The sequence below is a fragment of the Pteropus medius genome, unplaced genomic scaffold (assembly GCF_902729225.1).
Source record: "Pteropus medius unplaced genomic scaffold, Ma_sr-lr_union100, whole genome shotgun sequence".
NCBI classification, from domain to species: Eukaryota; Metazoa; Chordata; class Mammalia; order Chiroptera; family Pteropodidae; genus Pteropus; species Pteropus medius.
Window position 1 is genome coordinate 731,274 of NW_024356248.1, and position 24,878 is coordinate 756,151.

Consider the following 24,878-nt stretch of genomic DNA (forward strand, 5'->3'; position numbering starts at 1 on the left):
CCCTCACGTAATGGCACCATCATTTATTCTGTTGCCTTTGTGGTCCACATGTGGGTGCGGGTGAAATATGGCCCCGTATTGTTTACTGGTGGGGATGTTAATTGTGCTGCGCTGGCGGAGGGGCCAAACATGCATTTGGGGGCTGTAGATTATGGTGACAGCTTCTCGGGACGTGGCTGTGTGGCTGCTGTGTGGATAAAGGAGGTAAGCAGATGACTGAGCCAGATGCAGGGGAGATTAAGTGAAGGGGTGGGGAGCAGGGGCACCTCGTCAGGACCTGTTCCAGGGAGCATCAGCCAGGAGATGTGGGGGACCAGGGAGGGGGGTCTCAACGTGGAACAGGCTTCACCTTCGTACCCCTGCCATGGCGGGGAGAGGAGAGTGTCAGCCCCTGCAGGGTCGGGGGAGGGCTGGCAGGCCCCCTCCTGCCCGCTACAGAAGTCACTGGAGGCAGGAAGGCAAACGCTGCTGCTGTGCCGCCAGCCCTGCCTGGGGCACTGGGCATGTCACAGACCCCCTCAGTGCTGCCACCTGCAGGGCGGGCATGTTAACCTCCCTCTCTCGTCCCTCCACGGAGATTGAACTTGCACAGGCTGATGCCTGAAGCCTGGGCAGGATCCGCAGGCAGGGAGAGGCTGGCTTTGGGAGGGTACTGGGACCAGCCCACTTGGGGGCACATCCGTCAGCGGGGGGCCGCGTGGGTAAGGGGTCTGGACTTCATGCTGAGGCACAGGGTTCCACGGGGGAGGCAGGTGGGGGGCGGGTTGGGACTTGCTAGTTGAAACTGGCAGAGGGGGGCCCACAGCCGCCAGGAATGCTGTGTCCTCTGCGCCAGGGTGGTCACAGGGTCCAAGATGGACTGTGCTGTGTCCTGCAGGTAGCGTGGCTGACTGTGTACCTCACACCTCCACAAAATGGCAAATAAACAAATAAGGGCACTTCCCTTAGCCCTGCCACTTGCCGTCTGCTGGGGACAGGGGCTACAGGGACAGGAAAGAGCACCCAGCCCTGGTGGACAGACCAGGTTGTGGTGGCCCCAAGAGAAGCCCACTGTCCTTGCCCCCAGGGTGTCATCTTCCTTCCTACATCCCTACATGAGATGCTGTTATACCCCCACTGCACAGCTGAGCAGGAAAGTTAGGGAACCCACCTAAGCTGGCCTGTCTGGGAAGAGGCGGAGCTGTGATTTGAACCCTGGCCTTTCTGTCAGAAGAGCCACCCACAGCCCCACTGGGACCCTGGCCCAGGCCTTCAGGGCCCCCGACCGACAGAGCTGCTGCCCAGGATAGCCAGGCTGGGCCTTTAGCCAGCCCCAGTGGCCAGTGGCTGGCAGGATCCCCAGGCCCGTCCACGCATGACTGTCCCTTCTCCCCAGGGCAGACAGGCCCTGCTGCCCCACAGCTACACAGACCATCGGATGAGGCTATCCCCATGCCGGCCCAGGCTGGCGTTAGACTCAGCGGGTAGCAGGGAACGGACCTGGAAGATTTATGAGCTGGGTTAAAATTTAATTTGGGTAGAAGATCACAGCCAGCCCAGCTGGCTGCCCCAGACGAATGGCCTGGCCTTTGCCGAATCCTGACCACCAGCCTGTGGTCGGGCCTGGCCCCCGTGCCAGCCTTCCTCACCCCTCCCCGGAAGACAGGCCGCCACCCACAGAGCAATCATAGCACCGAATTTGATTTGGGGTGGAAGCAGCGGTCCCTGAACCTTGTTTGCACTTCAGCTCCAAATTGAACAGGACAGAATCGGCTCTGGGTGGGAACCGCCTCCACCAGGGTCTCCCTGAGGTGCCCAGGGACAGCGCCGCCTCCGGGGGAGCCCCGCCAAGCCCACCGACCCCCCGCTGCTGGGGGAGGTGGCCCTGGGCACCCGACTCGTTCACTCAGATGGGGAGGGGAGGCGAGAGGGAGGGAGCAGGGGGTTTGCAGAGCCACGAGGGGTCTTTGACTTTCCGATAATCCAGTGGTCTGGCTTCCCGCCTGGGCCAGGGTACCACGTCTTTAGACCTGAGGGTGCAGCTTTGGGGTTTGTCCGGTGTGGCTGGATAAGGAACAGTGTCGGAGTCCCCGAGGCGTAGGGTGTGGCGGCCAAGGCCGAGCCCTGGCAGCGCTGTGCACAAACCTGCTTCCCCCTGGCTGACCCCCTGCCTGAGTGGCCCTGTCACTGCTCGTACCTCACTGCCATGTATTGGGACCCTCCCAGGTGCTTTCCTGAGCGGGCATTGTGCACCCACTTTACAGACAAGGAAGCGAAGTGCAGAGAGGTGTAGAAACTGCCCGAAGCCTCTACAGAAGTCAACAGGGATGACCCAAGTCCAGGCCCTTTGACCCCGAAGCCCAAGCTCCTCCCACTGCCCCTGAGATTTCTCTGCTGCCTCCCAGCTCCTGTCCAAGGTGGGGGGTTACAGAGAGAGGAGGGGGAGCTGGCTGGCTTGGGCAGGGAGGAGGCGGGGCGGGCAGGAGATGCTGGGAGGGACTCAGGACAGAGGCAGCCCCCCCAGCCCTCTGACGCACGCACTGTGCGCACGTACACACACTTCACGCTGCCACTGGCAGGAATCCAGGCCCGGAAATAGCCGTGTCACCTTTGGAGGCTGAGTGCCTGTCTCTGGCTGTTCTGGCCGGGCCTAAGGAGGAGGCCGAAAGCGGGAGGCTGCAACAGTCCAGGGTAGCACAAGGCGCGTGTGCATGCACACATGCACACGTACACCGGCATACATATACTTGTGCACGCACATATCCTCCTACGTGCACATGCTCACATGCACAAAATCACATATGCACGCAGAATGAGGAGGGACAGGCTTCAGACGCCACTGGCCTGGCCTCCTGAAGGACCAGTAAAGGTTTGGCCTGAACCTGGCACGTTTCTTCTCCAGTCGTGTGCGGACTCTTCACGCCACCCACAGCAGTGCCACCCACAGCAGTGCCACCCACAGCAATGCCGGGACAGGGGGGTGGGGGGAGGCTGCACTGAGGAGCGGGTGGTCCCCAGCTCCTGGCCAATAGTGGTCCTTAGTTGGGGCTGCCTAGCATCCTTGCACACAGAGCGGGGGCCAAGCCGTTGAGCGGAGACAGGGCACCCTTGGGGGTCTCTTTTACCCTGTAGTCAACTCCCCCACCCCCAGGGATCTGGGAGCCTCCCCAGCTGCACCAGCCATTTCTACCCTGTGCTCCAGTCTGGGCTGGAGGGCTCCCTGTATCTTTTTGCTTGGGGACTTAGCTCTGTCCCTGGCAAGTGCTGAGCTAATCCTCCCACTGTGCTCAAGAGGGTGGAGGGATTAATGTGTCAACGTATTTGCATTATAACAGGAGCATCAGGGTCTGGGCTCTAAGGAGAGCCAGCAGGTGGGAGCCCACACCTGCACGCTTGCCCCTGCCACTACCAGCCAGACTCCCCCCTGCGCAGGGCGTCACCCTTACCCAGCTGTCCCCCTCCTGCCCGGCGCCCAACCCGCAGGCCCCAGCGGGTGCCACACGTCAGCCGCTGACTCTTGACCTTGGGGCAGGAGTACCTTGGGAGCTCCCTACCACCCCTGCACACTAGCAGAAGGGCCCAGAAATGGTGCCGTCCGCGCCGTCTCCCACTCTGAGCTCTGACCTGGCGTCAGCATGTCCCTGCAGCCTCTCGTTATTTACTTACATACGTATTTATTTATTCCCGTCTCATCCCAAAAGATTCGCGGCAGCTTACAGAAATACAGCCAAAGAGGAAGGAGGATCGTGGGGTGGAATGACTGGGCTCTGAGCAGGCGGGCTTGGGTTCAAATCCTGATCTTTATCTACTTATTTTTGCTGTGGAGTCACTTCCCCTCTCTGAGCCTTGGTTTCTTCACCTGTACAATCGGGGTGCTGGTGCCCACCCAGGGGACTGTTAACAGATGAAACGAGAAAACGCCAGGGAACACCTGGCACGTGGGAGGGAGGTGCAAACAGCAAACGGCGCCACTGTGTTTAGCAGAGAAGGTGAACGGAGAAAGGAGCGGGGGTGGGACCGGCCAGGTGGAAGAGGGAGGCGCAGACCCCACCCGCCTTTCTCAGAACCCTGGTGACTTCCAGGTGCTGGCGAAATCTGAGCCGAGGGAAAGTGGCCTGGGCAGGGGTCTCAGCTTCTCATATGCCGAGGTCCAGGACTCCCCCATATTCCTCTTAGAAGAGAACCCCTTGGGTGACACCCCAACCCTTCCTGCCCCTCGTGGGGTGCCCAGCATCTGCAGGATGAAGAAAGGCAGAGAGATCTGGGGTTCCAGACAGTGGGCCCCCCTCCTCTCCCACCTCGTGATTACACCCAGGAGTGAGGTCTCTAGCCCTGGCCCCTGAGGCTCACCCAGAATCTGACCCCCATGGACTTGTTCACCCCCCAGGATCAGCTCCTGGGCCCAGTCCCCAACTGCTCCCAAGCCCCATCCATCACCTCCTCTGGCGGAGATTCTCAGCCTGCCTGCGTGAGGCCTAGCCGCTTAGGGCTCCGTCACCTTCTGGCTTTTCCCTAGCCATCAACTGCTCCTGGCCCCCCATTCTGTCATCTGTGGCCTCCCCAAATCATCCTACCCAGAGGGGCCTCCCTCCTGGTCATAGCCCATCTGAAACCATTTTTCAGATTCACCCCGTCTGTCCCCCCAGCTCGGGGTGCCCTCCTGAGGCAGAGCCTGCTCTCCCACACTGCTAGGTGCCCCTGCCCGATCAGGCCAGTGCCTCGAAGCTCTGCTCTCGGTAAATATTTTAGGGATGATCAATGAAGGACTCACTTTTCCCGCCAGGCTGCCTGCCGAGAAGCCTCTCCACAGCCCCATGGCTTCTCTGCCAGCAGGAGCTGAGTTTGTGGGCAGATTGCCCCAGGAGACAGGCAGTCAGTGCTACGGCCACCCCCTGGGACCCTGTGTGGCACAGGGCCGTGCTCACACTGATGCCCATCCAGACAGCTGCCCTCCTGGGCATCCCTCCGAGGCTGCCGAGGGAGGCGAGGCCGGAATAACCAGATTAGCCTAAGCGGCTCCTCTTGTTTCCTGGTGTAATTGGATTGAGGCCGTGTTTCGGTGCAGCTGCATTTAATATGTAGCTCCAAGGCCGCCTTGCCCCCAAGAGCGTCACTGCAGACGCGGACGGGGTTGGGCCCGGGCTCTGGGCTAGAGAGGGGGCCGGGGTGGGGTCTCATGTCACCGACCTGTGCAGAGATGGAGTGGACTGTCTCCCTCCCGGCGGGTATCACCCTTCTGGGCAAGGGGCACGGCCTGTCTGCCGGCATCTCCGGACTGGGCCGGGAGGTGGGCATGAGGAAGGAAGGGAGGGGCTGTCTTCAGCTCTCACACACCAGGCCCACACAGAGGGCTCTCTGTACGTACCTGTGGACCAAGGGCACGCCTGGGGAAGGGGCAAGCTACTCAGCTGACATGGGACCACCCAGGCCTGGGATACGGGGACAGCCCCTGGGACCCTGGCTGGGGAGGTACCGGGGAAAGGAAGCCAGGCTGGGTCAGAATGGGCTCCTGAAGCCCGCCTATGACCGCGGGAGGCCCTTGGCCCAAGTGGCTGAGCGGCAGCCTTCTCAGGCTCCTGAGAAGCCAGAGGCCCAGCCATGGTTTGTGGGGGCGTCCTCCCTTGGCAGTGTCACTCGATGCTAGGTGACCGTGCAGTGACAGTAGCTGGAGCCCCTCCCCCACCTGTACTTAATGTTAGTGGCTTCAGAGACCAAGGGGGAGAGTTGGGTGTGTACATGGCACGCCAGTGTGTCTGTGAGTGTGAGTGTGTGTGTGTGTGCGCGCGTGCACGCATGCCCATCAGTGTGTCCTCAGTGTCTGGGCTGAGCGTGTGTGCGTGTGTTGGAAACAAGGAGCCATTTGCCCCCACCTTCCCATCCATAGCCTGAAGCCTGGCCATGCCTCTACAAATACCCATCAGCACCTGGATCTGGAGGTCAGGCTGATGGGTCTTTAAAAACCAAGAAACTAAAAAACAAAATCGAGAATTGGGCACAGCTAGGGAGGGGAAAAGGGCAAGGCAGTCCTGTGACAGGGTCCTTGATTCTCAGACATCCCTCTGGAGGCACAGCCTTGACCTGCCCAGACAGAGGTGCTTCCGGCTGCCCAGCAGGGGCACCTGTTGGGCAGATGAGTCACGACCTGCTGTGGCTGGTGCCTGTGTAGGAGACTCATCCCGGAGGCTCAGACCCAGCTCTGAAGACCTCAGGTACAGATCAGCTTCTTCCCCATGAGTGAGAGGGGGTTCAGGCCCACCCAGGGCTGGCAGTCGCTCTGGGGTGAGGGCACTGGGCTGGAGTCTGTGGACCCCCTGGCCCTGCCCATCCCCCTTCCTCCCTCCCACTGCCCCCCACGCCAGAGGGCCTGGTGACAGCTCTTATCCATCACTCAGCCCTATTTTTAGGAGGTGATAACCCAGCTGTGAAAATTCACTCTGTGCAGATCCCTTCCACGTGAGGAAGTCTTGCAGGAAGTCTTGCCTGAGGAGATGAGCAAGGCAGGAGCATGCGAAGGAGAGGGCTGGTGGAGGGGGGAGTTGGAGAGGAGGTCCATGGGCCACGTGGTTTGTGACTTGTAGCAGGCGCTTGGCAGAGGGGCATCGGGCAGCTCTGCTGAGTTATGGAGGTGGGGGTGGCACCAGGCCTGGCCCCGCCGTGGGGCAGCCCACTGAGTAGAAGGGACAGGAGTCCAGAGCCCGTCTCACCTTAGCTCTGTCTGTAACAAGGCCCTGCCTGCTCCGGGCCTCAATCTCCCTAATTAATCTCTTAACCTCCTGGGTCCTTTCTATCTCTTCTTTGTAGGGCTGGCAGATAAAATACAGGAACCCACTTAAACATGCATTTTCGCCTACGGCCATGCCACCCCGAGCAAGCCGGATCCTGTCTGATCTCGGAAGCTAAGCAGGGTCGGGCCTGGTTAGTACTTGGATGGGAGACCACCTAGGAAGACCAGGTGCTGTAGGTGTAAAAAATAAGAGATTGTAAGCTGACAATGGTCCTTGCAATCTGTGAGAGCAACCAAGGGTTGCCTTGCCTAAAAATAAACAAATAAATAAATAGAATTTAAAAATAAATGTGCATTTCAGACAAGAAACAAATACTTTTTTGGCATAAGTAAGTCCCAAAGATCACATGAGATATATTTGCGCTACAAAAATTATTGGTTATTTCTCTGAAATTCAAATTTAATTGGGCATCTGGTATTTTTATTTGCTAAATCTTGGGCTATTTCACCTCCCTCTCTGTGCCTCAGCTCCCCACTCTGGAAAATGGGGATAATAATAGTGTCTACTGACCGAATAAGGCCCTTGCGAGGATTAAATGAGCTGATATGTGCTGAAAGCTTAGAGCAGTAACATAAACATCGGCCATCGGCCATCTCGGGATCCCCAGTGCCAGTACAGGGCCCAGCGCAGAGGAGATGTACATTCATTCATTCACTCAGCCATTCGCCCAGAGCACATGGCCCGCTTGTGATATGCCAGGCTGTGGTCGCTGGAGATGGACCAGGGATCAGAGCATGAGGCTGCTCTGGACACCTGGGGAGCCTCCAGACCTTGGAGCTGCTGAACCGGGGTGCAGTGACGGGAGTCTTCTGACCCAGGAGGTGGAGAGTGGGGACTCCTCAGTGGGGAGCCCCTGATGAGAAGGTCAGAGGTCCTTGCTGAGGAAGTAGAAACCTTCAGGGTGAGATGAAGCGGGGCAGGGAGCGTGATATGGCTTACTCGAGGAGCAGAGGGAGAGTGGGGGAGGAGTGACAGGGTTGGGAGCTGGGGCCAAAGGCAAGAACTTCTGAGGTCTCACCAGGGCCCCAGGGTTGGGCAAGCAACTGGTAGGGTCAAACTGCATTTTAGGGAGATGCCTCTGGTTTGGGGTCGGCGGGGCACCGGTGAGGTGGCCGCTAAAGCAGTGAGAACAATGGGGGAGGGCTTCTGGGCTGTTCCTTCCAGCTTCTCTCCACCCCAGGGCCAGGCTGGGGTCTCCTTCTCGGGAGCCAGGTAGATTGTCACTTCAATTAAATGGAAAAGGACAAGAATCCAGCCACCAAGGAGAGGAGGCGGGGGGTGGGGACAGATAATACATCCACCTCTGCCCACACCCTCAGTCTGAGCCTGTCAGCGGTTATGCCACCTACCGGCTGGGTGGCTTTGGGCAAGTCACTCAATTTCCCCATCTGCAAGATGGGGACAATAACAGATTGTGAAGAGGACCCAAAGAAATGCCATATGTCAAGTGCCAGGCTTTGGATGGTGCCCAGGGAATGGTTCAAACCCAGGAGGGCCACCTGGGGCACCATTCTATCCAGATGGAGTAATGAGGGGATCACGGGGGAGAGCAGGACCCCCCCAGGCAGGTCCCGGCCCTGTGGGGTCAGCTTCGCTTCCCGTTTTCTCTGAGTAGAGGAAAGAGGCTCAGAGAGAACATCTGCTTCCTGGGGCCACAGTGGAGCCCAGGCCTCCCCAAGGCCAAACCGCCACCCCGCTCCCCGCACACTTCCTCTGCCTCGCAGGTGGCTGAGGCAGGGTCTTGGATCCCAGACGACCCTTTCCGGCCCTGAACCTCCCTCATAAACCTCACCCACCGGCAGAACCCGGCGGTTTGGATTCTGGGAACTTCCTTTCTCTGTGCCTCAGTTTCCCCCTCCTAAAAGGAGACCTTACCCTGAGCCAGCTTCATGTCTAGTTACAACATTCTAGGTGACTCTTCCTTGGGGGAGAGGGGAGGACTAGGGTGGAGAGGGGGTATCCCCCCCAAATATCCCTCTGACCAGCCAGGCTGACAGGTCACTCCAGGTGTCAGTGTCACAGGAATGTGGCCTGCGGTGCCTCCCCGCTCCCTCGTGGCTGGGCCTCCAAGGCACTCCTTGTGGTCCGGGCCCTGGCCTCCCGCCCCCCACTCTCAGTCCAGCCAGTCCTCCAACCCCAGAGCCCGAGGTGACTGGGCCAGGCTGTGTCCCAGCTGTGGCTCTGACCCCTGCGAAGTTCTGGGGCCGCACCTGCCCCCCATGCACGGGGCTGGGCTGCTTCTCCTGGGCTTCTCCCCAGGAAGCTGCAGTGTTTACCCTGCCGAGGCCCAGCTTCTACTCTCCAGGAGTGTGTTTAGGAGGTGAGAACCCACACGACGCAGGCACACACTCACACACCATCTGACGCGCCAGACCGCACGGCTCCCAGCCCAGCCGCAGATGCACCCCCAGCGCGTCTCCTCCGGGCTGCACCTCCTGCACCTGGGCCCAGGCCCCGTGGCCTCCATACAGCGGGGAACTGGCACTGATTTTGAATTAACAAGTTAATAAGTGCCACCTGCGACCTCAGTGAATCCTTCCTCAAACCTCCCAGTTTCATTCTGTCCATCCCGCAGACGCTCAGACTGAGGCTCTGGTGGCTAAGTTACTTAGCCAGAGCAGAAGCTAGAAAGTAGCAAGTGGGGTTCAAAGGCCGATCTCTGGGACCCCAAGGCTGGCTGAGGCTGCCTCAGAGAGGAGCGAGGGTGACTATAAGGAGAGAGTGGGGATCTGCAGAGGCCACAGGATAGCCCGTTGGTCACAACCGGACACTACCAGCACACAGCGGTGCTCAGCATTGCGCAGCTCCCCGAGGGCTCTGTGTGTGGTCCCCATGGCCCTCAGAACCTGCAGTGGCTGGTCTCTGGCCCCTCCTGCGTCCCGGAGCAGGGCTAAGTGGCTCTGGGCCATCAGCAGGCTGGGCCTGCCAGTTCTGCCGCTGGCTGACCTCGGGGGGCTCTGCCTCTCTGGGCCACAGGACCCTTCATAAAGTGGGGCAGTTGGAGCAGATTGGGAGTCTTCCTTTCAGGAGGGCCCATCCTGAGAATCTGATCTTCTTCTTACTGGAATGTGACTCCCCAGGCATTCACATTTACCTAGGAGTCTTGGGGTTCGCGGACCCTCAAAAGGCCAGCCACGTAAGGGACCCCTGGGCCACATGTGGGGTGAAGCTGCAACAGGAAGCAAGAGAAAAATAAATCCCAGATTCTAAGAGCTGCTACCCTTTCTTGCACTCCTGGTGGTTTAGAAAGCTTAACTCACCTAATCCTCAGAACAAGTCTAACGGGGGCGGGGGAGGGGGGGTGCTCTTTACTATCCCCATTTTATGGTTGTGCAGACTAAGGCACAGAGAGGCGAAGTAACGAGCCACGCGGTGGGAAGTGGCACAGCCCGTATTTTAACCCAGCAGTCTGGGCATTGAACCACTGGGCTTAATTGCATGGCAGGTTCAGAGTGTGTGGTTTATCATTATGCTTCATAACTTACAGAGATGCCGCATGTATGTTTTTCATATTTATCTGATGTTATATAATTATTTTAATTAAAAATAAAAGACCTGGATCAGCTGACCTAATTTTAGCTTCTGGAATTCCTGCACTTTGAGGCTTCCAAAACTTAGGCCAGAGGCAGCCCCCGGGGCCGAGCCTGACACACCTGCCAGGCTGCTGTCCCTCAGCCTGCCTCCCAGGCAGCCCGGCCTGTGCAATGGGTGCAGGACCAGCCCCTCCGTCTGAGGGCGACGTGAGGCCCTCCGCCCTACCCCTGCCTCCCTCCCCGGCCCCAGCCACCACTCTGCCGCCCCCTCCAATGGCCACCTGAGCGGGTTATGAGTTGAGCAGTCGATCTGGGCTCACATCATCTTGTCTGCCCATCTTGTCTGCCGGGAGGATTTAGTGCGCAGCAGTCGGTCAATAGTGCGTTTGTTTTGTCATCGACTGGCCCCGCACAGCACAGGAGCCAACCAGTCCCCTCGGCCACTCACGCCTCTTCAGGCCACCACTGGGGGGAGTGCCACCGAGCGGGTCGCGGGGCTCCTTGAGGCCCCCTCCCAGGCCTCCTGCCATTCTCACCCCTGTGCACAGCCTAGTGAGTCCTGACTCTGGGCCCCTGAAAATCCATGCCCTCCATGGTCTTGGGACAGAGTGGCCCAGTCTCCCGCCACATCCGACCCTCAGGCCTCCTGCTCGACAAAGGGCCCTGTCTCATGGCGAACCCACAGCCTTGCCACACATGGGAAAACCGAGGCCCAAAGAAGCGAAGTGACACAAGCCATAGCTGGAGGAGCAGAGGTCTCGGGTCAGCCCCAGGTTGTCCTTGGTCCCGCCCCAACCACACCAGCTTCCGGGGAAGGTAGATACTGTATTGCCAGCCAGGACTGTCTCTTGCTCATTCATTCGGCATGCTGCCGGAGAGCTGCTGTGTGCCAGGCCCAGGGACCCTGCCTCTGAGGACACCCTAGCCCCCACGCAGCCCTGCACTGGGTGGAGACGGGGTGAGTTCCCCGAGATGGGTGTTGTTGGGAGGCTCAGGGGTTGCTAGAAGGCTGCCCCCGGCTGGAACACCATGGGAGCCTGAGAAAAGCATTTTTGAAGGGGCTTTGAGGGATGAATAGAATTTCGGCAATAGTGGCAGAAAGGCGGCCAGGCGGGGGGCCCATCAGGGTCAAAGGCCAGATGTCCCACATGCGTGCAGGGAGGGGCCGATGAGTGTGGTTGGCACGGGACATGTGAAGGTTCGGGGGACTGTATGGACTGTCCTATCGGAGCCCTGGATAGACAGCGCCTCCTGACTCCTAGAGCACGGGGACCCATGAGCACCCCCTTCCACGACGGGGTCCCACCTCACTCCTTCCTCCTCTCCCCACCTTCTACATCGAGAAAGAGCAAAAAACAATTACTGTTCACGCCTCATCTCTCACCAAAGTTATTAAATTTCATTCCACGAACAAATCATTTTTATTGCGGCGGGAGGAGCGGGCAGCGGTTTGCTATTTTACCTTTTTATTTTTCAAAGTCCTGTTAAATCTGCCCCGATCGGCTGGGCGGCCCCGAGGCCCACGCATGCTCGCCCGTTTCTCCCCCTCCATCCTGGCGGGAGTGGCGGGGCCAGGCCGGGTCCTGCCTGACCTGCCCCACCCCCATCAGGTGCCCCCCGACCCCACTGCCTGCAAGGAGGGTAGAGGAAGCTTCCCGCCAGCCTCCTGTTTGTTTGCCATTTCAGAGTTTTTAAACACTTCCCGCACATTTCCTCCCAAGCCCCAGCCATGCCGATGCAGCTGCTCTTCATGGAATTCCTCCCTAGAAACTAAAGCTCAGGAAGGTTCGGAGATTTGCCCAGGCCAGAACCCTAACCCTCAGGGGGAGCTCTGCAGGCCCCAGGGAGCAGGGCCTGGTCTGCCTTCCTTGCTGAGGGGACTGGCTGGGCTCTGGTCGCCCACCTCAGCCACCCCACTTGATGCAGTAGGAGCTCGGTTCCCATCTCTGTCACCCACCATCTGTGTGACCCCGAGCACTCGACTGGCCTCTCTGGGCCTCAGGTGCCGCATCTGTAGAAGGAATATAATAATAGCATCTCCTTCCCAAAGGCCGCCCTGAGGATTTAGATTTATTCAGCACAGAGCTTAGTACTTGCCCGTGCCTCTCGCCAGGACCTCCCCCAGCTCCCCAGCTCACGACAGGTCTCCTGGACCCCTCTGCTCCGCTCCCCTGTGGAGGGACATTGATACAGCCCTGCGGGTCTGGGTAGCACACGCCTTCACAGCTGAGATCTGGGATGGGCGCCCGAGATAAATCCTCATCCTGGCTATTTTTTTTCTCCCTAAACCATTTGCTAAAGATTTAATGACTGTCAATAAGAAGCCTGTTGCATCTACAGCGCCTGCAGCTTGCAGAGGTTTCCCGTGAAGCATTGAGGTGATGCAGCTGCCCAGGCCAGGTCCTGGGGTATCACCGTGTCCCCCCACATGAGCGCCCAGCTCTGCTTGTGTCCCCACAGGGAGGGGACTGCCTTCCGCATGCCCAGGATGGAGTCAGGCCAGTGCAGGGCAGAGCCAGAAGACCTGGTTCCCCACCACTGTAACTGGTCTCACATCTGGGGGAACTGTTTGGGTGGGGAGAGCCCCTCCCCTCCCCACCCAGGCTTCCCGAGACTCATCCCCTCCTCCCGCCAACCTGGCAAGCCCAGAGAGGCTGCCCACCCCACAAGGCGCCGACAGGTGACAGCCTGCACCTCGGCCAGACCTGGCAGCGCCTTCTCCTCCTGGTTCAGAGCTGTCTCGGGTGTCAGATGGGCTTGTGGTTCCAGGCGAAGACGTCCGCCGTGGGGGCGGGGGGCACGCACACGCACACATGTAGCTCCTCCCCCCTCTTCCTTCCTCCACCTCTCTTGACCACCTTGCATTTGGAGGCTAAGGCAGGGGTGGTCACCTATATCCTCCCCCTCCCCCGCCCCACCCAGGTCTCCCAGGCTCCCTCTTGCCCCACCCTTCCTCACCCCTCCTGCAGTTAGTTCCCTGGGGATTCCCTCTTCTTTTCTCTCTCAGAGACTGATGAGCACTGGCATTATCAAGAAAGGCAGCTCTAGATAATGTTCCCAACGCTATCTGTCAGCACCTGGGGCCACTCCAGGCCGGGGGAGGGGAGGTCATATGGATACTCATCTGCTGCCAAGCCCCCTACAATTCTGAGCACCTCCAGCAAAGCCCAGAGGCTAGCCAGGGTGGGAGGGTGCTGCTCAGGGGCATAAGCCCATGGTGCATGGGGCGGGGCATACCCTTAGGGGTGCAGCCAGGTTCTGAGCCCATCGCATGCCCTTAGGGGTGCAGCCAGGTTCTGAGCCCATCGCTCTCTGCCCGCAGCAAGAAGAGAAACAGACGCGGAGCAGTGAGGTCAGGATCATGCTGGCTGGGGGAGGTAGAGGCAAAAGCTCCTCAGCACTGGGGCCCTTCTCGTTCCGCCTGTGCCTCCCTGGCCTCAGTCTGCTGTCAATCAAATGGCATGCCACTGTAAGATTCATTCAGCAGCAAATATGTGCGACAGTGATAACCACTGTCACCCTAGGACCTCACACGGCGGGCTCCAATCTGCGCTAGGCCCTGACACGTTCAATCTCCTTTATTTCTTGCTGCCACAGGCGAGGTGGGTGCAGCGGGCACCCCATTTTACAACTGCTGGGGTGTGCCAGGAGCTGGGCCAGAGGCAGGAAACAAGCCTGCCAAGGTTCCTGCCGGTGCTGGTAGGTGTGAGGGTGTCCGAAGGCAGAAGGGTGGGCCGGGCCGGTACTGGGTGGGGTCTGCGTAGCCTGGTCCCCAGCTCCCCGCCGCCTGGTACCGAAGGGGTTTCTGGCACTGCCTGGAAGCGCCACGTCACCTGAACAGAAGGCAGAGCCTTTGCCAACCCTCCAGACTCTCCACACACAGCTCCTGCCAATGCAAACGCTGTCTCCACGCCGTTAATTTACATTTTGATTCGACTTTCTTAATTTTACTTCAACTTCGCACGACTCCAGTTTGAGAATCATTTTAATGTATTTATCTGTGAGGCAATTTGTTAAATAACCCCCAAGACTCGCCGGTTTTCCATTCTGAGCTTTTATGGCAAGGCTGTTTTAAATTGAATTAGTTGTCAGGGTCCCTGAGTGCATTGTAACAGGGATGAGTTCACTGCCAGCCCACTCGTAAAAGTTGGGGGAGCCGCTGGCTAAACGGCCGGCAGCAGGAAGCCGCCGCCCAGCTGCTCCTGGACCCCCTCGGTGCCCGCTTTCCCCCCTATAGTGAGGAAAGCAAACAGCTCTGGGGCCACTCCCAGTTCCCAAGCTGGGCTGCGCCCGCCAGACCCCCATGGGGCATGTCGGAGACTGCCACAGGCGGGGACAGCTGGCCCCAGGCGGTGCGAGCGCACAGGCCACGGCACGTCCGTCCGTGCTGTCACCCTGCCGAGGGGCGGCAGGGAGGCAGAGCCTGGTCTCTATTTTGAGTTCCCGGGCACCAAGAAGTGCTGGGGAACTGCGGGGAGGTCTGTCCCCGCTCATTCTGTTATCTGAGCTGGCATCCGTGCTGGCTGCCACCTGGGCTGGGGGCATGATTTGTGAGTCCAAAGGTGCAGGTATCGAATCTATAATTCATTTTCACATCAGCAGGTGCTATTTGCCCGATAATGGACTCTCCCCTCGCCACTCTCTTAGGAGACCAAAGCAGTGGGGAGGGGGCTGAGTGGGCCGTTAATGAGGCCGCTCTGCTGTTTGGGCCGAAGTGGGCGCCCTGAGCAAGGCCTCCCCCCGCCCGCCTCCTGGACCTGCACCTTCCTCCAGGTGGGCACACTGGCCTCCCAGCCCCACTTAGGAGCAGATGGGACACTTTCATTTTGCCCTTTAAACCTCACATCCCCCAGAAAGCTGCCCAGCCCCTAGCTAATGGACCAGGACACTGATCACTGGGAGTCTCTGGACACTTCACGCAGTCTCCCCGGGGACCACCCAGGATGAGGGAGGAGGGCTGGGATGCTGGTGGCACTTTGGCCCCTCCTTCGCAGCACCTGGCAGGCACCTGCCACATAGCAGGTGTCAGGGGCAGCTCAGCGTGCTGGTTCTCAGTGAGGGCGACGGAGCTGGACACTCAAGTCCAAATCCAGCTGCGTGACCTTAAGCCATCTGCCTTCCGTTCTGCAGCCCTTCTGTAAAATGGGGTCCTCAGGGGAGCACTGAGAAAAGGAAATAGGTCAAAGTTCTCGGAAGCACCTGGAAGGTAGTAAGCCTCAGCCATGTTTCCACCTTGGAGGCAGACATCTCCTAAGGAGAATGACTCTTTAAATATAGCTTTGTAGCTGGTTGGCAAGCTCCTATTCATCCAGCAAGGCCCACCCAAAGGTGGCCTCCCAGGATGCCCTCCTGAGGCAGGAGTGGCCATGCTGTCCTCTGAGTTGCCCCAGCCCACCGGGCTCTGGGCGAACCTTGCTACATCCTTCTGCCTGGCTGGCCGTGCGCCGAGGGAGGGCGGACTCTCTTCTTTTCATCTTTTAAACCTTCTCTAGCTCCGGATAAGTACTCACCCTGCCATGTTCACTGCAGCCTCAGTGAATGTTTGGTTTTGGAGGGGAGAGGGAAGGAACTCTTCACAAAAGGCAGAGCTGACCGTGACAGGCCCTGAGTCAAAGTCCTCCAAGGCCCCAGCCGCCCCCGAGCCAAGCCCAGCCTCCTGCACGAGGCTGCCACCACCCCGGCCCAAAGCTGCCACTCTCCACCTCTGCACCCCTTTCCTTGGCCACCATCACTGCACCTCCAGGCCCGTGTCCAGCCTATTTCTCCTCTGGGAAACCTTCCAAGGCCCCCAAGTCTGGGACAGGCACCTGTCCCAGGCTGCTTCATCACAACTCATGTCCCCAGCACCGTCACTGCCCTGTGTCTGGCCTACTGGACTACTCTGAGGGAGTTGGGGGCAGGACCCGAGTCTATCTCAGGGACCAGGGTGTCCCTCCTGCCTAACATGTTGTGGGTGGGCTCCAAAGGCACTCAACGAAGGAATGAACGAACAAAGGAATGATTAAGGTTCTTGTGGAACTCTGGGCTCCTGGCCACTGAGTGCCCAAAGTGTTGGCTGGCAGCCCCTTTTTCTGCCAGTCTCTCCGTTGGGTGGTGTGGGTGCCAGGCCTGGCTGCCTCCTCAGGGTGGGCAGGTAGGGGAGAGGGGAGGGGAGAAATCAGAGAAAGCCCCCCATGCGGTACTATTTAATGTCTGGCCAGAGGCCCCGCCCTCTGCATCCTGCTCGAATGTTGTCAGGACATGCCCTGAGTTTTAATAAGGCCAAAGATGAGAAGCCAGCACCCTGGCAGCCGACAGGCAGGTCTCCGGTGAGAGTCATGCGTCATGCCTACAACACAGCCGCTGTGCACGCCCAGCCAGGGCAAGGCCTGAGGCTCTTTGGCCAAGAGGAATCAGGGCGGCCTGTCCGGTGCCAGGAGGAGAATGCTGAGGAGTCACAACCCCGCAATCCCGGCCCTAGTTCGGACACTGCTCAGCTTCCCAGACCTCACTTCCCTCTCCCTGTGGGGCCAGAGGCACTGGACACAGGTCTACCCTAAACAAGCAGACTCTCCCCCCGGGTGAGACCCCCACCCCTGGCACAAGCAGGGAGGCACATGGAGCCAGCAGTGGGGCTTGCTTGTTTTCTGTCCCCAAGGCCAGGCTGTGCAGTTTGGGATTTTTTTCCCCCTTCACTGATGTTTTATTCATGTGAATCCATCCTGAATATGTCCTCAGAAGAAGAGAGAGATGATGTAGGAGAGGGAGAGATAGAGGAGCTGGAGAGATAGAGCTGAAGAGAAGGGGACCTCAGTACGTGTGGGTGTCGCTGTTCAAAGCCGAGTAACCTAGAAAGATTCCGTGAAGATGCACGCTCCCCACGGCGGCTTGACGACAAGAGGGGCCGTCATTCGGATGCGATTCATTGTCACCTCTCGGTCTATCACCGGCTCCTTTTCAATCCTCTCCACAGGTCGCTGGGGAGGGCCCTGCTCATCCCCCGCCCTCTGCCACCCTCTCTGGGGCCCGGGAGGAAGCGGGAGGCTTTGTCTGTGCTAATTGCATTGTTAGAGCGAAGGTGCTTGCGCTCGGCTGTCTAATTTGGGGCCTTTATTAAACATGATCGCTGGCTGACAGCTGGCGGAGAACCAGCTACGGCTTCCGCCAGGTTTCAGCACGCACTGAGGTGTGTCCCTGCTCCCCGCCGCTGGCCTCTGACCCTGCTTCGCACCCATGTCACCCAAACCTCACTCCTCGAGGGGTGACTTTATTCCCACATGAGCTCCAGCCAGTAGAGCGGGGGAAAAAAAGCTACAATCAGGGTTGCTGGCCAGTAATGGAGGCTTCCTGGGGTGCCTGAGGCTGCCCTTCCCCCTACTCCTTGATGAATCCCTATTCATCCTTCAAGGAGAGCTCAACGTTTCTGGAGTCAGTACTGACCCTATGAGAACACTGGCATCACTCTCCATACTGTTCAGATGAGACACAGAGAGGTTAAGGGACCAGCCTGAGGGCACACAAAGCCAGATTCACCAGGCTCCTGCGCCCGTGCCCTTGACCACTCTACAGTGGCTTCGTTCTACTGAGACTGCACTATAGCGATAGAGCCCTCACATCATACTGTCACTGGGCCACGCACTTTCCCTCCAGTTGTCTCATTTAATCTCACGGTGAGAAGGGTGGTAGCTCAGCCCCAGGCCAGGCCAGAACACAGGAGTGGCTCAGGGACCAGGTGCAGGGTGGGGAAGGGCTGGTCTGGAAGGTGGTGTCAGGGTAGCAGGCCTCTCCTGCCTTCTCCCTAGTCCCTTCTGCTCTGGTTTCGGGTGGCGATCTGGGGCCTTGGCCTTGGCCGGAAGGCAGGGACAAGTGCACTGAGAGCCTTTAGCACAAACAGCCTCCCTGAAAGCTTCACTTCAGAACTGGAGACATAGAGCAGAGCTCCTTCCATGCCCGGTGGGGCTTTGTAAGTCTTGTCAAATGTCAGCAGCTGTCAGTGTGGTGTGACTCCACCCCCAGCGCCTAGGACTGTGCCTGCAAACAGTGGGTGTTCGGTAAACCCTGACCAAGCTGTTATAAGAATCTCACGCTCACCCCAGTTTGGATGCCAGAGTGCAGGAGGAGGCGGTGCTGAATTGGCTGAAATCTATGATGTTTCCTTCAGCTCTGTATACGGAGGGATAGTGTCTCCTCCTCTCTCCACCCCCACATTTAGAGTGCCCAAGTGGTCCCAGGGTGTGGGCAAGGGCTTGGCAGACTCCAGGATTGGAGAAGAGCTTTGCATTAGCCTAGCTGTGTCAGCCCGCAAACTCCAGGCTCCCTCTGGGAGGCAGCCAAGGCTCATCACTTGTTCATTGATTCATGCACCTCATGTGTATTGAGCACCTACTGCGTGCCAGGCACTTTACAAGGCGCAGAAGGCTGCTCGCAGATGCAAACAGGAGGTGCAGCCCTCCTCGTGTGGCAGGACCAGGCACCTGTGTGGAAAAGCAACAGTGATGCCTGGCCAGGGAGTGCAGAGGAGAGACCCTTGTTTGGAGAAGTTTGGGAAGGCTTCATGGAGGAGGGGGCATTTGAGCAAGGCCAAGTAGACATCTCCCAGGCAGAGAAGGGGCCAAAGCATGCCAGGCAGAGGCTTGGACAAGGTCTCAGAGGCATGAACAAAGGAGTGCTTGGAAAAGTAGCCAACAGAATCAATGGGGGTATGGAGGGGGAGTCCAAGAGTGTCTGTCTCATTTACTCCTCTGAAAAGTAAAATTGGAACTTGATGTTCCATTCACTGAGGGATGCTCCCAAAAGTGCCCTGGCTGCCTAACGTGTTGTCAGAGGGACCCCACTCACAGATAATCCAATTTAGTAAGTCCAGGGTGGCAAGGAGGACCATGCCTTTTGATTGCAGTTTGGAGCCGAGGCAGTGGACTGGGCTGTCCAGGGGCGCTATGGGGTGAGAGGCCAGTGGTTTGAAAGTCCACGTCGGGTGCAGGAGGGACCCTAGGGCCCCAAGACTGGACCTGGGTCCGCGCAGACCAGACCCGTTCCTCTCCTCTCCGCTAACATGAGGGCCCTCCCCTCGAGCTGGGGGCAGGGACTGAGGCGCAGCGTGAAGGAAGGACGGACGGCAGCAAAGTCAGCGAGCGGCGCATCCATCTGCCCTGACAGCCAGCAATTACACCGCGTGATCGCCAGATTACTCCAAATGCATTTATTACAGGGGTTAGAAGCTGGGGACTTATTTACTGGCAAATCCATACTCATTACAAGACTCAGCCTAGCCTAGACTGAAAACAGCTCAACTGAAACAAATAATTACCAAAGTCCTTCCAGCACGAGGCTCTCAGGTGGTTGGGAAGTGGGGGGGCGCCTAGCCCTTTGCAGGAAGAAAAGGAAGAGGCTGCGATTGAGGAGGATGCCTGGGTCGGGGAGGGAGACACCACCCGGCGCCGCCGCGGCGCGCATGCTCGCCCAGGTCATGAATATGCAAATAAGAGCGTGGGCGGGGCTTCATCCGTGTTTGGGAGAGCTCTGGCCACCACCCACACCTGCTGACTGGGAGAGGCGAGCGGAAAGGGGGTCGACCTGGGATTCGCAGGGTTCCTAGACTGGGCCTTCGAGAGTCAGTGCAAGTCTCGCATTTCCCAGGGAAAGAAACCCTGGGCTCAGCACAGAGCACATGCCTCCGATTCCTGTATGAATGAAAGGCGGGGTAAATGGAAGTATAGGCCAGACAGGCCTTGCCTTGGGTCACGCAGCCCGCAGGACGCATGCTCGGTCCTCAGGCTGGGATCTGGGGCCTCGTGGAGGGGCACTTCCCAGGGTATCGCCCGGCTGGGGTCTTCTCCAAGTACCGCTCTCACAGGAACACATAGCTCTGACCTTGTAGCCACGGGGCTGACATTCGCTGGGCATCCTAGGGACGTAAACTAGGGTAACGCAGGCTCTCGGACTCCACATGCTTTCTGCATCCACTTGGGACACTAGGGTTCCAGGAACAGAATCAGTCCGAGATTTTCTTTAGGACTGGCAGAGCTCGCCTGGACTCATACCCCCATTTTGCAGATGAGGAAACTAAGGCCCAGACAGGGGCCGCCAGTTGTGGTGGGCTTGCTTAGGGATGGAGCGCTCCCCGCCGCGCCGGCGCTCTCGGGCCTCCTGGGCAGCGGCGGCGGAGATCAATGCCCGCACGGGGAGCTGTCAGACAGATTGAAAAGTGGGCCTCGGCCTCTCTGCCCGCTGGGCAGATGCTGGCACCGCCACCCGTGCCTTAAATATTCATTCACTTGACAGAACACTAATTAAACAAAGTAAGGTGCATTATTACTTGATTAAATTTTTTATTGGCAGCTTAATTGGTCTGTTAGTTGCCCCTTAGGGAGTTGTTCGCCCACTCCCCGCTCCGGGTGGGAGGGGGCCCCTAGCCTTCCTGCGCCGCCCTCGCTGCCCTTCCCTGCCCGCACAACCGCGACCGGCGCGCCCTGCCCTGCAGGATCACCTGCGCTGATCCCGGCGTCTTGGGTCTCGAGATCTGCCCCCAGGGTCGTCAAGGTTCCTCTCCTATTGGGTCAAGGTGGGACCGGCAACCAATCAGTGCCTGGGGGCGGACCTTTTGAAGTCGAGCTTCCCTGCGCTCCACCTCAAAACGAGGGTGAGACACCCTTGGAGAGGGCATGGACCAGATTTGGGTCTGACTCAGCCTGGAGTAGCTGGGTGGCCCATCCCTCTCTGAACCGCCACCTCCATTTCCCTATTTGCACCACGGCAGGTCTGGCCCCTGTAGGCCCCCTAGCACAGACACCTCCCTGCCCAAAGACTCTGTGCTGCCTGTTCCCCCAATAAAAGTGAAGGTGCCATGCAGGCACGGACTGCCTGGGGGACCCAGAGCCCTCATGGTGGCGCGAAAGGCTGTGGGAATGCCCCCTCAGAGCTGGCGAACCTACCTTGTCCGGCTTCCCACCCTGGGGACACCTCCTCCCACCACCCCTGCAGGTTGCAAGGCAGCCCGCCCTGCTGCACCCCTCTTGGAGTCGGTGCTCACAACCCCCCACGTCGGTGGCTGGCCACAGCCACCCTAAGTGGAGCTGGAACCTGTATGTTGCCTCTTCACAGCCCACACCTCTTCCATGCTTCCTCCACCTCCCCCACGGGAGAGGGGTCTGGAGCCAGCCTTTGTCCCTTCAGACTGCCTGACCCTTGTCCCTCTTCCCCCAAGTCTGTCCTTCTGGGGAGTCGCAGTGGAAGAGAATGGCCAGGGGTGTTCCGTCCCTTCAGCACTGGTCAACAAGCGTGGGAGCCTCAGTTTCCCCAGTGCAAAATGAGTGCCTGTCCTCATCCCTTTAGCGTTGGGCACTAAACAGGAGGAGCACGTCCGCTCCGCTGGGCAAGCTGAGCACCCTGAGTTCCCATCCCGCCCGGTCCTCACGCCCACGTGACAACAGCACTGCCCCCGTTACCCCAGTTGAGGGGCAACAAGGCCAGAGGGACTCAATGACTTGTTCAGGGTCTCACATCTGAAGCCCGGGTCCTCTAGGTCCAAAGCTGGTGGGAGAGGGGAGAGGGGAAGGGGGCAGAGGAAAGGGAGGGTAAGGCCAGGAAGCTGCTGGAAAACCAGGCGTGGGCAAAGCTCATTCTCTATTCTGTTCATGTGCCCACTCGCCAGTTCTGCAGCCCATTCAGCAAACAGTGAACCCCGTTCTTGGGTAGGGTACAGGAAAGAAAATGGGGCCATCTCAGGGTGGCCTAGGTCTGTGTGTCACACCCCTACCTCCAGCCACACCCAGTGCACCACCCCCTTCCCCCCCATTGCTGCTCCCATGCCCTGGAGAGGACGCAGGCTGGGCCGATGACAGAGGAATTGTCTGGCGGCCCCAGAAGCCGCCTCTGGCGAGCAGGAGGCGAGGTAATTGGCATCGCCGGCTGCGGGAGCAGGAAATGAGCGGCAGTAGCGCGTGTGGAGCGGGAAGCTGTTCAGTGTCATCGGCCTTATCTGGGAACAGGCTGCCCAATTACAGGGCTGTGCCCACTGCACTCAGCAGCTGCCAGCCTCACCTCGGCCCCCTCCCCGGTGTCCTCACAGTATCTCCAGGCCTGGGGCATCTGCTGCCCCTTCTGGAAGGCAAGCGGCAACTGCCCAGAGAGAGGCCTGCCCTGAAACTCCCCGCTCCAGGTGTGCAGCTGCAGGTGACCTTTAACCTGGCCTGGCATACAGGGGAGCAACGGACAGGTCCCACCCCCAAGGCCCTCTCCACCCACAGGTGACTGTCCAGGCCGCACCCTGCCCCAGGCCGCCTCCTCTCCTAGTTACCCCTTCAGTCCAGGAGCTGAGATGAGTGGTGAGGGGCTCATAGTTGGGCGGGCACGGGTCCCCGGCTGCCCCATCCCAGGGTTCCCTTGGGGCAGGAGGAGCAGGTCACCGGCCCCTTCTACCAGCCACCAAATGAGATGATTAATAATTCCGTGGGTGGACAATACAGTGCCACTGGGGGCTGTGATAGGGTGTCATCTACTTGGTAAATGGGACTGTAATGGGTTTGTAATTGTACATAACGCAGCCCAATATGAGCAGATCACACTGTGGCTCACGGATCGAAGAGAGGACGGCTGTCCCGGGGGGCCGATCCGAGGGTGGGGCGAGGCACCTGGCCGTGCTATCTGGACAGCCACAGCCCAGGGGTGGCATGGTGGAAAGACAGCTGGCTTTGGGATCGAACCCGCCTGAGTTCAAATCCCGTGACTTCACTTCGCGCTGCTGCCTGCTCAGAGGCTGCCGTGAGAATTCAGCGGGCTCGCGAGCGGAACGCCTGGCACAGCGCTGAGCGTGCAGTAAATGCGTGACGAGTGACTGTCCCCTTCCTTCTCCCCCCACGAGAGCTTCGTCAGATCCACCTTTCTGGGAAGGTCTCCCTCAGGTCTGTAGACACAGAGAGGGACCTAGGCTGAGGGACACCTTTTCGCAGCCCCCTCTCCTGATCTGGCCTCCACAGTGGCCCAGTGGTGTCGGCTGCTTGGCAGGGCTGCCCCTCCCACGGCACACACTTAGTCCCCTCTGGGGGCCACAGAGAGCGAGAGAGTCCCCTTCCCATCCGGACTCCCTTCCAGCTGGCAGAGAGGAGACAGAGAGGGGATGAACCTGGATCAGGCCCCCGGGCTTCAGGTCCTGCTAAATCATTCACCAGCCAGACAGCCTCAGGAAGTCAGCCCCTCCGCCCCTCTCTCTTCATCTGAAAAGGGACCGTGCTGACCTTATTTGGCCTTGGAGAGCACTGACTCGTCTCCTTGCCAGGCTTCCTCGCCAGGCAGGAAGGACCAGGCCTGGGGTATCTGACTCCTCTGTCCTTGGACCTGGCTCGGAGCTTGGTATCAAGTGTGGTCACTCCCCACGAGGTTCTCATTCTACGTCGGCAGGTGAAACTGCTTACGGAGCAAGAGCTCTGCCTGAACAACAGAGGGAGGTCCAGGACCCCTCCGGCCTGGGCACAGGGACCCCACCTGCTCTCAGTCCACAGGTGGGGCAACCGGGAGGGACTGGCAGTGGGACGCCCCTCCCCTAAATCCAGCCCCCAGCAAGCTGGCCCCAGAGACCTTGTTCCTGCCCTTCCTCCCAGCCTTATAAACCAGAGCCTAGCTGAGACCCAGAGTGGCACAGGGGCCACGAGGGCCACCAGGTGCTAAGGAACTGGGTGAGCATACTGAAAGCCTCGTTTAGTGAAATCTGATGTGGTGCGGACTGGCTTGCAAGGAGAGGCCTGACAGTGGGGTGGCCAGGGGAGGCTTCTTGGGGGAGGTGACACTGGAGCTGAGGCCAAAAGGAATGCCAGGACAAGCCTTGGGCTGGGCAGGGTGGAAAGGAGGGGCTGTCGTTGTGGCAGTGAGCCTGGGGTGTAGATCAGCTGGAGCCTGGAGCCTTGAGTCTGGGGGGTCGGAAGTGATGAGACAGATGGGGGCCTTCGCAGGGGCATGGGACAGGCCCCTCCCCAGGTGCCTCAGACCCCTGACTTCAGCCTGGGGTTCACACCACCCCAAACTCATATCATGTAGCCCCAGGACTGGGTTATCACCTCCATTGGGTTCTTAGCTGCCCCCAGTGAGAGCTGCCAGTGGGGAGGGCCCCCGGGGGCCCCCTGCGGCTCTGCATCTTCCTCACGACCAGCCCTGCCTCCTGCCACTCACACTCAGCACTCACCACCCAGCCCCATCTCTCTGAGCCACGAGGGCTGGGGGTGTGGGTGGGGGCGGGGATGGTGGCCCACCTGGCCCCCGGCTGTCACTTACAGATGGAGACCTGGGCTCCATCTCTCCATCTGTCCGTCCGTTCTCTTGTAGAGCCTCCTGTTCCCACAGCTGCTCCCCGTTCCTCGCCATCCTCCTCCCTTCAGACAGCTTGGTTGGGCTGTGGGTGTGAATTTCCACTGGGAGGGAGAGCTTGTTCCTTCTGGCACTGAAGCAGAGCCTGGGGGAGGGAGGGAGCTGGAAGCAGTGAGGGGGTGGCTGGGGAGCAGGAGTGTCTGAGCCCTGGAACCCGGCAGACCAGGGCTAAGGTCCAGTTTCCTCGGCCTCTCCCATGGGCTCACCTGCCACAGCTCCTCTGAAAAAGCCACACGGGCGATGGCAT

The 24,878-nt window shown here is 59.3% G+C and overlaps 1 protein-coding gene and 1 pseudogene across 3 annotated transcripts in view; both read left to right on the plus strand.

Moving 5' to 3' along the window:
• The window catches only part of MACROD1 (mono-ADP ribosylhydrolase 1), a 139,636-nt gene that overhangs the window by 64,936 nt on the left and 49,822 nt on the right, over window positions 1-24,878 (plus strand). The gene's annotated exons all lie outside the window — the stretch shown is intronic.
• On the plus strand, window positions 6,825-6,943 carry LOC120600910 (uncharacterized; annotated as a pseudogene).